The 13,469-nt window shown below is 35.5% G+C and overlaps 1 pseudogene; it reads left to right on the forward strand.

The window, feature by feature from the left end:
* Nucleotides 1-1,915: 1,915 nt before the first annotated feature.
* On the forward strand, nucleotides 1,916-4,932 carry LOC120148707 (annotated as a pseudogene).
* The last annotated feature ends 8,537 nt before the right edge of the window (nucleotides 4,933-13,469 follow it).

A 13,469-nucleotide genomic window follows, 5' to 3' on the forward strand; every position in this document is an offset into this window, starting at 1 on the left:
TTTAATTATTAATCGAATCGATTTCTTTTAAAAAAATCATTAACTGTATTGAACAAAGTTCAGTTAATTCGGTCAATCACCCAATTAATCTAATTTTTTTAGTTATATTAATTTGAATTTAATAAAAATATTTTTTTATTTGAGTTTATAATTGAGTCTTGAAAGTTTAATGTGTTTAGTGTGGTTAGAAAATAGTTAAACCCTAATTCTTGATAGATTTGGTTAGAAAATATTTTTAAATCATTTTAGCCCATCCTCGATTGAAAAAGATTAATAGAGAGGTGAATGGGATAAAGTTTTAAATCATTTTAACCCATGTAATATGTATCCAAGATTTGACGATCAAATATATTTAATTAACCTACGAGTAATCATAGTGATCCTATGTTTGATATCATCAACTAAGCTCGTATGCCTGTCAGGCATGATTAAAGAAGGGATAAAGTTCAGCCCCTTACCCTTCTCTCTTATACCACCATTAACCCTTCATTTCTATTATAGAGAGACAGTGTCCAACAATCATATCCTTATTGATTGTGATTCTTTACCCGAGATCAATTTGTTCCCATAAATAATTGGACTGTTGAGATCTCTTAGAAAACTCGACTAATGTAGAGAGATACCTCAACTCTTGCTTGTACGGTTCGAAATTACTTTTGAAGAGTGTCAAAATGTCTTTGTCAGGGCATCAAGATGCCCTTTCTTAACAAAAGATAAACTTGGGTTTTCCTCTTTAATGTCACCATAGTAAAAATGTTTCCCCCAATAGCCGAAACCACACGAGAGTGATAGTAGGGGTGTTCATTTTCGGATTCGGATTTTATCTGATCAAAATTTCAAATATCTAAAAAACTCGTATTATTAGAATCATGATCTGCATCTGATATGAAAAAAATCGGATATCATATTTTTCGGCTATCCGAAATTTTGAATCGGATATACGAATATCCAAACCCGAATCTGAATATAAACTTTAATTAAAAAAATTAATTTAAATTTTAATATATTGCGACATTATGTAATATATTTTATACCACTATTATATATGTTCACTGAAATATGTTTTAACAATTTCATGATAAATTCTTAATATTTCATTCAGTTTGAAAAACAAAAAAAGATAAAAAGTAAAATAAATAATTCATATTGATGAACACCAGCACTCATTGGATTCAATCTGCAAGGCATTAAGGCTGGGTGAATAGTGGCTGGGCTTTCGGCATTTTAATTTTCACGTTGGATGACTAATGGCTGGAGCATTAGGCATTTAAATTTTCAGGGTAGGGACGGGCTGGTCGGCTAGGATAGCTGGGCTTGGGTAAAATATTTTAAAGGCCCATTTTTATCGGATTTTCGGATAATCCAAAATTAAATTTTAACCGATCCGTATTAGATCCCATTTTTTTCGGATATCCGATTCGAACTATCAACAAATTAAAAAACTGATTGGATATCCAAATTTTCATATCAAATCGACGGATCAATGGATCGGATCGATCAGAGTAGGATTTTTTTGCAGACCCGTAAGTGATAGAATACCTTCTCCTTGGTAAGGACTCGGATTTACCTTTGTCCAATTTTTCGTTTTAAGAAATGATCGACCAAAAGAATTAGAGATGATAAAATAGGTGAAAAACGTTAACTTTAATAAAGAAGATAATAAGTATAATACAAATATTTTTGGTACTTACGTAAACATACATCAATAGTAAATTTCCATATTAATTAACGATTTATTAGATAGGAATAAAAAAAATTAATATCCAAAATTCAATAATTAATTAAAATTATTTAAAATTTAGTTATAAAATTGATATATGAACTAACATTGAGGTACTACCAATATAATTTACCGTAAACATTAGTCAGATATATTCTCATTCTAATCTTGATGATGGTAAGAGTAACTGGGAAAAAGATCAAGAAAATACTATCAGAGCCTCCTCCCTCAAAAAAAAAAAGTATGCTTGATGTTGACGACTGTATGACAGAGCATTCAATCCAAAAAAAATTAAGTATATAATAAACGATTCAAGATCTTGTGAGTTGATTGGAGCAAAGCACAAGTAGAGAGAAAGTGACGAAAAATGTACAAGTCGAGATTGCAAGAGCTTTGCCAGAAGAAAGCATGGAGGTTGCCGGAGTACAACACCACAAAGCAGGGCCAAGATCACAATCCTCTCTTCGAAGCCAGCGTAACCGTCAACGGAACTTCGTTTCAGTCTCGGAATCCGGCCAGGTCTTCCAAGGAAGCCCAAAACGACGCCGCTCATCTCGCTTTCCTGCACTTCGCATCCCCTCCTCCTCTCCCTGATTCTGGTACCCTCGTTTAATTTAAGAGAAAACCCAAATCCAAATTGCAACATAATTTTTAGTTTTGCATGCGTTTTTAGTGTTTAAAGGAATTATATGATTGTAGATTATATAATCTTTGTTATATGGGCTTACAGCTCTTTGAATCAGTTTTGGTACTAGTGCATGTTTTGTTTTGCTTCAATTTCCTGCTAGTCTTTTACAAAATTTAGTGTGCATATCTTTCCACCGTTGGTTGCTGTGATTTTCTTGCAGGAACGTCAAATGAAATTGCTAATTTTGATACTAACATTGCTAATGGCGCGATTTTGTCACCGGGAACTCAAGCAAATCGACATTCTCAGGTCGATGATTCTGATTCCATTTGCAAATATAATGAAAAAGTTAAAGGTAGATTACTTGATTCTCTTTTCTCATGCTGATTTTATGATCCATGTTCGGTGACTGTTTCTCTTTGTTATACTTTATTATTTTTCTGATCTGGAATCGGTTTGCTTATAGACATGCAACATATGTACAAGAGCCTACTGCAAACTTTTTCTCAGAAGAGAAACCTTGGCCGACCGGTGTATTCTTGTGAATTCGAGGGTCCTCCTCATGCTAGTCGTTTCAGGTGCAAGGTCACTGTCAATGACAAAACCTTTGAGTGTGTGGAGTTCTTTCCAACAATTAAGGAAGCTGAACATGCAGCGGCAAAAATCGCTTTATCATCTTTGTCTCCTGATGCCATTGAGAAGGTCCAGTTTATTGGTTAATGAAGCGTTTTTGACTTTGTTAATTTACTTTCGTTTAGGTTATTGTGCAAGTATCTACATATTTGTTTACTTCTTCAGGAAGATTGTAGCTTATACAAAAACCTTTTGCAAGAATTGACTCAGAAGGAAGGTTGTCCCCTACCAGTTTATAATACAACTCGATCTGGTGAATCCCATTCGTCAACCTTTGTTTCCATTGTTGAGGTAAAAGGGGAGGTTTTCATGGGACAGGAAGCGAAAACCAAGAAGCTGGCAGAGGCTTTGGCTGCAAAAGTTGCATGCAAAACCTAAAAGAACGTATGTGTTCTAGACCACCATTCTGTTTTCTTTTTGAGAAAAACGAAGAGGAAAATGGAAGTGCACTCTTTTTCTCTCCATTTTGTGGTGTTTTATTTTGAATTACATTGACAAGTAGGAAAACCTATGATTCCATAGATGAACTTGATGAAACTGTGCTCTGCTCTGAAGTATAGGTCAAGCTTGGTTAACAAGTTTCCCTAAAACAGTTAGTTCCTGAACATATAGATTTTTACAATACTGGAGAGTTGTAGGTCTGTCATATCAATTGTAAACCATTTGTATACATACGTATGCTAATTTTCAGTATCTTTTTGTGAGTATTATGATCAGTTTTGAACGTTCCCCTTCGTGAATACTTATGAAGTATTTAAAATTAGATTCCTTTTCAGGCAAATCAAATAGGGTTCGATGGCCATTACTCCTGCCAACAAGGAAAGGCGTATTCTCTCATCTTCTAATGTGCCGTCAAATGTCAATGCTGATACCCAACAGGATCTTGGATGCATAGCCAGTTCAATCTCAGGAAAGAATCCACAGGAGGACAGGAGTGAGTTTTCGTATATAAACAACTTTTTACATATTGAAATTGCGCACAAATGATTTTGCACTTGGGTCCTTATCTGTGTAATGGTTATCTTTTCTTGTAGTATTTGTGCTTGTAAAGAGGCCAATAGTTGTTTTAGAGACAAACTTTTTTATGATTTCTTGATGAGACCATTAAAGATATATACAGAAGTTCTGAGTTGAAAAGCAAATACTAATTATTGTTTTATCGTTACGTATTACGCATGATATCCTATTCCTTGTGCTTTAAACAGGCTGGGCACTTATAATGCTACATGCACCATGCAAGTTCTTTGTTTGCTTACATGGATGAGTGCAAACATGCCTGTGATATGCAATTAACTAGAGTGCATTTCTTTTTATCTTTTCGTAGTCAAATTGCATGCACACTATCGGACATTAGCTTCTGAGGTGTATTTCTTTCTGCATTGTGTTCATACCGCTTTCATGTGAATCGATTTGCAGTTAATGGAACATTCTGCATCCATGATCTCTCTGTTTTCCCACAACCAGAGATAACTACAGATTGGCAGAGTAGTTCATCCTTATCGGATCGGTCTGATCAACCTGTTTCGGTAGATGATCTTTCGACATCAAATTTACCTCAGAAGAATTCAGCTATTACCAAATCGGTCGAGGGTTCAACCAATCAGTCGGTTGAAATCGGTAACATATCCTGCAACAGGACCGTGCTTCAACCCTTTGTGCCAAACATGAAGATGCCTGCAGGTAGCACTGTATTGCCCATGAGTGATGGCCAATGGGTTGCTCTGAAGCTTGGATCTCAAGCAAACCAGGGACTCCTGTGAAGTGTGAACCTCAAGATTTTGTTGCTAGTAATCAATTGTCTTGACATGTTTCTTTTAAGTGATTCATGTGAAGCAAAAACCGCTGAATGGTATATTTTTAGTCAGGGGTGTACTGTAAATGAACCGAGCTTGAAGGAACATAGCTATGATTGTGTTCCCTTTTTTTAAGGTGTTCATGTTTGGTTCGTGTTCTTTTATTTACTTTTGAAGGTGTTTGTGTTCGTTCGTTTAGTATTCACGAACATGTTCATTTAATTTTTCTGAACATATTTGTTTAACGTTCGCGAACATGTTTGTTTTACGTTCATTTAATATTCGGCAATCATCACTCTTTTTTATATTTTTATTTGTAAGCAAAAGAAAAATGATAAAATTACACCACCAGTCTTTAAGTTAGACTTTACATCTTGAACTCTAAAGTTCACTTATATTCAATTTAGTTAATATCTTCATCAATATTTAAAATGTAAAAATCTAATAAAAATGTCAAAAATTAAAAGAAAAACGAGAATAGAGTAAACAGGTTGATAAACAAGTTTTTTTTAAACATAAACGAGCTAAACACTTTTATTTATGTTAGTTCGTTTATTAAAATGAATATAAAAATTTTATTTATGCTCGTTTATTTAGTTTAATAGGTGAACATAAATGAATAATTCACGAACAATTGTCGAACTCTCTGAATTTTGATCATAGATGTAAAATCATACTAATTGGTTGAAGTTCGATGTTTCAATCATACAAGTTGATTTGTAAAATAGTACTAGTTCTGTATTTCTAATTTCTTTCTATTTTCACATAAATTTTAACTTATTATTTTAGAATAATTATTAAAATCAAACATTGAACTTTGATCACAATATATAATATGGTATTGTTTAGATTTTGTCTATTTATATATGTAAAATTTTATTTTTTATTAATTATATACATCTATTAACGAATCAATTACCGCATGAAGTTTAAATTTTAATTCATTATATACATTTTAAATAAATATATCCATTTAATTTTAAGATATTAAAGAGGTTATAACGGTTTGATTAAGTAATTTCTTTTTGAAAAAAAAATATCATTCATGTTGAATCGAATGCCAAAGATAATTTAATTTATTCAAATTGAATTTAACCAATTCGAGCAATTAATTTCTTAAAATTTTAAAAAAGAGTAAATTACTCCATTCCTCACTGTACTATACTCTCTCTCTTATTTTCCTCACACAATTTTCAATTTATTGAAACGATCATCACTCCCCCGTTTTCTCTCTAACAAGTGATGACAGTTATTTTTTTATTATTTAATATAAAATAATTAAAAAAATAAAATAAAAACAAAAGTTGGTCGGATGCCACTGTCGACCATCGTAGATGGTGGCTGTTTGGTCCCAAAATAGGATGGGTCGCTTCCCCTCGACATCCTAAGTCCGAATCTAACCTCCATTTTGTTGAAAGTTGCTCCGAAGTCCATGAATTTGAGATTGAAAGTGAGAAAACCGAAATGTTTCAGTCCAAATTCAAGGGTTTTGAGACATTTTTCAGTGAAACAACCACCAAATTCAGACTCAGGGGGTCGAGATGAAGCAACCCATCCCATTTTGGGACCGTACGACCACCATCTACGGCGGTTGACGGTGGTCGGAATGAAAATGATGTGATGGTCGACGGAGAGAAAATGGAGAAGAAAAGGGAAAAGGGTAAATTATCAACTATTGCTCAAAAGACGATCTCATACGTCTCTTGATAAAGCACTGCACAACCCAAAGGTGCTCATGAGGGCTGGGAACCAGTGAACATTTACGAAAGATAAGCACAACAGCTACTGTGTTAGATCAATGAACACCAGAATCAAGGACGCAATATTTTAACCTGAAACATATTACCTCCCTAAATTGACTTGAAACACTCTACTTTTCCAAGTCAACCTAAGCCTTATATCAGCAATAATCTTTACATTTGGCAAGGGTATATATTTTTGAAGGATGAAAATAGTATTTGATTTATTTGATATTCAATGAACTCTTGTGTTACAATTTGTTTTGATTGTGAGCCTGAAGAAAATGGAAGCATTTTTGAAATTTATTCATCAATTTTTTTCACATTGCTAAAACTGAAAGATGAAGAAAAAATATTTTAAACAGGACAATCTCAAGTGAAAAAGGTCATTGAAGTTAGTGAGGCTTATTCTGCCTCAATCGGAGAAAAAGAACAAATAATGCCAGAACAATAAAGCATTTCACAATCTTGAAAGCAAATAGTCCGAGAAATCAAAAGGACTGGAGGATAGAACTTTTAACACTTCCTTGTGACATTGTTAGTAATGAGTCAAGACGCAGATGTTCGCCTTAGTCGAAAGCGCACATATCTTAGCTCATAGCAAAAATTTGAAGACATTTATGTTAGAAGAATTGATCTCTTCTTAAGTTTCCATTTGGTTATGGCATTATGACGAGAAACCCTTAAACTATTCAATAACATTGTTGATTAGTGACAGGAGTGATCGCTTGTAAATGTATATGCTAGGGCAAGCAAATCTGTGCAAATGTACACAATCGATGCAAGTAATGTAGTAGTGAGTTGAGTATCGTCTCCACAGGGATTGGTGAGAATTATTGATGTTTTGTTATAGCTAGAACTAGGTATCACCAACTAGTCCAAAATTTATTGTCAAAACAAAAATAAGTAATACTAAAAGAAATAAACTAATGGAAAAGTATTGTCTAAGCAAGAACTATTGTAAAGTATGTGATGCAGAAAAATGTAGTCGAGGCAAGGAAAAATTGCAAAAGTAAATTAATCAAAATTATTAAAGCAAATAAAAGTGTTGAATTTAATATATTCAAATAAACCTCACACATGCATACTTCTTTACGGAGCACTTGGGTTGGCTTTGCTAAGATGAAAAATTATCCTATGTCTAGAATGAATTGGTGAGCTATACTTAAGTTGCCTGACAAGATTACTAGATTATTCAAGGACGGTTGCTACAACAATACTACTCGGCATGAACTACACCCTTAGTTTGTCAAACTATTGTCGTGGTAATACCAGCGTAAACTACATTCGTTGCCTATCCTACTCAAGTAACTACCCCTTTTAGTTGAATAAAACCCCATCCTTATTTCTAAGGCAGATTAGAACCTCGCCATCCCGGATCAATCCCGTTGTTCACGTAGATCTTCCCTAATTCTCTCGAATTTAGGTATCTATTTCTCAAAAAATGGAAATATCTTGAATGCTCTTACAAAATCTAGGAATGTTTTGTCTAGGCACCAGACAATCTCTCGAAGCTCTTATAGTGTCAAGGCAAAATACTAAAACGACGAACAAAAAATGTTAAGCATAAACAATCTTCTTCATAATAAAAGCATAAAACAACACTTCATCACAACCATAACCAACACTAAATGAAATAGTTCATGGTATGCAAATATCATCGAAGAAATTAAACTTTAAGTATAAGCCCTTTCAAGTAAATCGCAAATTAAGAACAAATGAAAAAACACTCCCAAATAGAGCCCTGCCGTGACATTTTGACCACCACCATGCTGCTTCAGCGGTTGGCCTCTCTCGAGGACCTATCCGCTGCTCCAATGAAGTCCGAATATGGAGGGCACCAAGGACTATCAAGTGGGGGGACAGTGGAAGGTAAGGTACTGCAACTGCTTACTCCATGCCTAAGGTAAATCCTCTCATTGTTTCTCCTCTTGGTAAGCTATAATGGGTATTTATAATAGGAATTCCTAGGGTTTTGTGTCCTTGGATATTCCCTAAATACCCTTGTTGACTTGCCCATGCTATAAATAGAAAGACGGATGGAGGTGGTCAATTTCTTGAAGGGCGTGATTGCACGTGAGGGTGAAGCTGGGAAAATGATGTCAGCAATTGTTGAGCCATGTTAGATCTGAAAGATAAATCTTGCCTCAGCAAGATAAATATGTTCCTCACTATCGCCTTCTTATGTTCCTCTTGCCCTGGGAAATAGTTGTTGTCTTGGCAAATAAATTATTACTTCGTTATTTCCTGCATCAATACAGCCAACAAAGAACCTTCCTCCTCAGCAATATCAGTTAAGCCAAATAAATTTTGACTAGGTAAAACTTATCCATCACATGCAAATATGACCTAAATGCAACTAATATGTTATGACAACGACTTTTAGACACACAATAACTTAAGTAAAAAGACAAAAACATAGTCTTTTTATGGAGTTATCAACGAGAGTGAAACCATTAGAGATTAAGATTTTGACACGAAGAGAGTCATGAGTACCCACATTGGGACATTACCAAAACCAAATCTCACTGAGATAAGAAGATTCAAATCAAACAGACATGGTGAATGAGCATCACCACTTGGAGTACCAAGGTCAAAAGATGAAAATAAAAAGAGCTTACCTCGAGAAACAAACCATTCATGCTTCAGTTGGAAAACCTTGATTTGTCAAACTATTGTTGCAGCAATACCCCTCAGTGTAAATTGCATTTGTTGCATATCCTACTCAATTAAATACCCCTTCTAGTCGAATAAAACCCTCTCCTTATCTTTAAGGTGGACTATAACCTCACCATCCCAGATCGATCCTGCTGTTTACGTAGATCTTTCCTAATTCTCTCAAATTTAGGCATTATTCCTAGAGAATGGCAATCTCTCGAAAGCTCTTACAAAATATAGGAATGTTTTGTCTAGGCACCATACAATCTCTCGAAGCTCTTACAGTGTCAAGGTAAAATATTAAAACGATGAACAAAACAATGTTAAGCATAAAAAAACTTCTTCATAATAAGAGCATAAAATAATGTTTCATCACAACCATAACCAACATCAAGTAAAATAGTTCATGGTGTGACACTCTAAACAAAGGAAGAAACACTCCTAAACAGAACTTTGTCGTGACATTATGACCACCACCACACATGATCCAGCGGTTGGCATCTCTCGAGGACCTAGCCGCTACTCCGATGAAGTCTGGCTATGGAGGCCACCAAGGACGGTCGAGTGGGGGAACGGTGGAAGGTGAGGTACTGCAGGTGCTTACTCCACGCCTAAGGTAAATCCTCTCCTTGTTTCTCCTCTTGGGAGACTATAATGGGTATTTATAATGGGAATTCCTAGGGTTTTGTGTCCTTGGATATTCCCTAAATACCCTTGTTGACTTGTCCATGCTATAAATAGAAATACGGTTAGAGGTGGTCAATTTCTTAAAGGGCGTGATTGCACGTGAGGGTAAGCAAATAATGTTAGTAATTGTGAACCAAGTCAGATCTGCAAGATAAATCTTGCCTCGGTAAGATAAATATGTTCCTCACTGTCGTCTTCTTATGTTCCTTTTGTTCTGGGAAATATTTGTTGTCTCGGCAAATAAATTCTTCCTTTGTTATTTCTGCATCAATATAGCCAACAAAGAACCTTCAATCTCAGCAGTATCAGTTGAGCCAAATAAATCTTGCCTAGGAAAAACTTACCCACCACATCCAAATATGACCTAAATGCAACTATATAAAACTAATATGCTATGACAATGTCTTTTAGAAACACAATAACTTAAGTAAAATGACATAAAACATAGTCTTTTTACAGAGTTATCACACCCCCAAAGTTAAGTTATTGCTTGTCCTCAAGCAATGGATAATAAGTAGTAGAAAAATAAATTGCCATGGCAAAGCAAACAAGTTAGGACATTCATGTAGTTTAAAATTTCAGCCCTTAGCAAAAAGTTTAGCCTCAATATGGTAGACTGTATGAGAAGTCAAGTTCCTTTCCTAAGTCAAGCTTCTTTGTAGTGTGTGTGCGTGATTGTATAGCAATCTATGCCTTAATGTGATTAGAAAATTCCTAAGTAAGCACTTTTATTTTTCTAAAGTATCAATTTATTTATCAAGCCTAGTTTTCGCTCCTATTTATTTAACATGTGTCTTTAACCCCCTTTTTAAAGCATAAACAAAGGAAGTCAGCCCATGACAACTACCATCCCACACTCTAGGTGAAAGGGAGCATACCTTCCACTCCCACGCTAGTCAGGCAGAGTCATCCCATGACTGCTTTCATTCACTCATATACCGAGGCAACCATTTATTTAAGGGATTTTTCTAGGTCATGCCATTGCATAGAGGAGTGCCCCTCTATAGTTATGCCGAGGCAATTATTTACTATTCAACACAATTTAAAACAACAAGGAGTCCAATTTAGCTTTCTAAACAAATAATGCCACAACGAACAAAAATTTCTTTCCTAAGATTTTTCTAAACACTTTACGCAAAGAAAACATACAATCATGTTTTTAGAGAATCACAAAGAATCAAGTCCTTGGGTTGGTTCTAGCCTTCAACAGTCGTGTAAAATAATTCTGGCCTAGCTAATAAAATTTTTCTTTCATCATCAGGCATTATCAATTTTTTCCAACACTTATCCTAATAAAATTGCATGCCATGACAACCAATATTTCAACTAATTATTCTCACAAAACTAAAACTAAGTACAGAGTACAACACCTCCCCTAAACTTGAAGGATGCATTATCCTCAATGCATGATTATGAATGCAAATGTAAATGAAAATTACTCTAAAATGCTAATGCAAATGCAGTGGAAATAAATAGTACATCAATGTGGTGGGAAGGCTTGATTAGATGCATGAGTTTTGCGTCTCTTAAGAGGAAGGGGCTTTCAGATCTAGTATCTCTTCAATAAAGCAAAAAGGAAGATCGCTTAATGCCACGACCAGTTGTTCGCTTGATGCGACGCTTAGTGCTTAGGGTACTGGCTGGTGATGGCCTTTCCTTGGTGTGGGTGGGCTCTGTAGGGCTGTCTTGAGACTAGCCTTTTTCAGGGTTATGAACTGGTGTAGTATGGAGATCCATGGATTGTTCAGATACTTGTTCGGTTGTGGGCTGGTCAGGGACCGGAATGAAATCATCATCATCAAAGAATTCTGGCGGGATTTCCTTGGGTGTTCTCGGACCATTGCAGGCACCACTACCTTTGGATGCGGGAAAATTTCTCCTATTTGTGCTTCCATACTATGTCCATTACGTCCAGTTCGAAGGGTTCTTTATCGGCATTTAGGAAGGCAAAGCCATCCTCCAATTAGACTTTCCATTTTTGTAGGGTTTTGTACTTCGCCTCAACATCGGCAGTTTAAAAACACTAAAATATTGAAGCCGCAGCAGAAGAGGTAGACGTGGTTGGATTTTTCTTGGATCTGGACACGGTGTTTACTGTGACAGGGATTATCGTTGCAACAAAAGATGCAGAAGTAAAGGGAAGAAAGGTTGAAGAAAAAGGTTGAAAAGAAAACAAGGAAATGTGAGGAAAAATGAGAGACATGCGATTTTGAGGAAAAGTAGTGGGTTACAGGTGGTTTATTAGGGGTAAAACAGTGAAAATAGAAATGGAAAAGATATGGTATGAATTATGAGATATTTGATTTGACTGAAAGAATGAATAAAATAAAGGAATTATAGTTTTCCCTCTTTAAAAGTGATGCCAAAACTAATTGGATTAGGGTCTCTCTCATGCATAAGCTTATCCCTGCACTACCATGTATACCCTAATTACAAAAAGAAACAAAAATAAAGAATAAAATAAAAATAATCAACTCGTGAAGAATAAAATAACATAGTTTACTTATGTACATAAAGTAAATTTTGGTTGCCTAGGTAACCAAATTTGTTCAAGAAATAAGGGAAAACTCTTGGGCATCGTGATGTAACGATGTTGGTTTATCGTGCATGACGGGTGCTCCATTGTATGCCTTCAGTCGTTGGCCACTCACCTTAAAGGTTAACTCATCATCTAAATCCTTGATTTCTATTGCTCCATTGCTATGGACTTGGTGTATGATGAATGGTCTTGACCATCTAGATTTCAACTTGCCTGGGAATAGTTTGAGTCTTGTATTGTAGAGCAACACTTGTTGTCCAGAAAAAAATTACCTTGGCAATATTTTTCTGTCGTGCCATTTTTTTCATTTTTTCTTTATAAAGACGGACACTCCCATATGCTTGAGGTCTAAATTCATCCATTTCATTCAGCTCCAACAATTTTCTTTCTCTAGAGAGCCGCACATCCATATTGAGTTTCTTGATGGCCCAAAATGCTTTGTGTTCCAATTCCACAGGCAAATGACACGCATTTCCATATACTAGCCTGAATGGTGACATTCCAAGTGGTGTTTTGAATGAAGTTCGGTAGGCCCACAGTGCCTCATCAAGCTTTGGCGACCAATCATTGTGTTTGGGGTTGACAACTTTCTCAAGAGTTTTTTTAATCTCACGATTAGAAACTCAACCTGCCCATTAGTTTGTGGATGATATGCTATAGCAATCTTCTGATGCACTTCGTATCTCTTCAACGCGTTGGCAATGAATTTGTTATCGAAGTGAGTACCTTTATCGCTGATAATTGCTCATGGTACTCCAAAACGCGTAAATATATTCTTGTGTAAGAATTTCAATATAGTTTTGGAATCATTACGAGGTGTGGCCGCAGATTCAACCCATTTGGAAACATGGTCTACCGCCAAAAGTATGTATAGATCACCAAAAAATGAGGGAAAAGGTACCATAAAATCGATCCACATACATCAAAGAGCTCTACTTCCAAAACTTTTTGCCATGTCATCTCGTTTCTCTTCGATATGCTCCTAGTACACTGGCATCGATCACATGACTTATAGAATTCATGTGCATCCTTGAACAAGTGGGCTAGTAGAAGTTGGATTGAAGGACCTTTG

The sequence above is a fragment of the Hibiscus syriacus genome, unplaced genomic scaffold (genome assembly GCF_006381635.1).
Source record: "Hibiscus syriacus cultivar Baekdansim isolate YM2019G1 unplaced genomic scaffold, ASM638163v2 tig00002684_pilon, whole genome shotgun sequence".
In the NCBI taxonomy this organism is placed as follows: Eukaryota; Viridiplantae; Streptophyta; class Magnoliopsida; order Malvales; family Malvaceae; genus Hibiscus; species Hibiscus syriacus.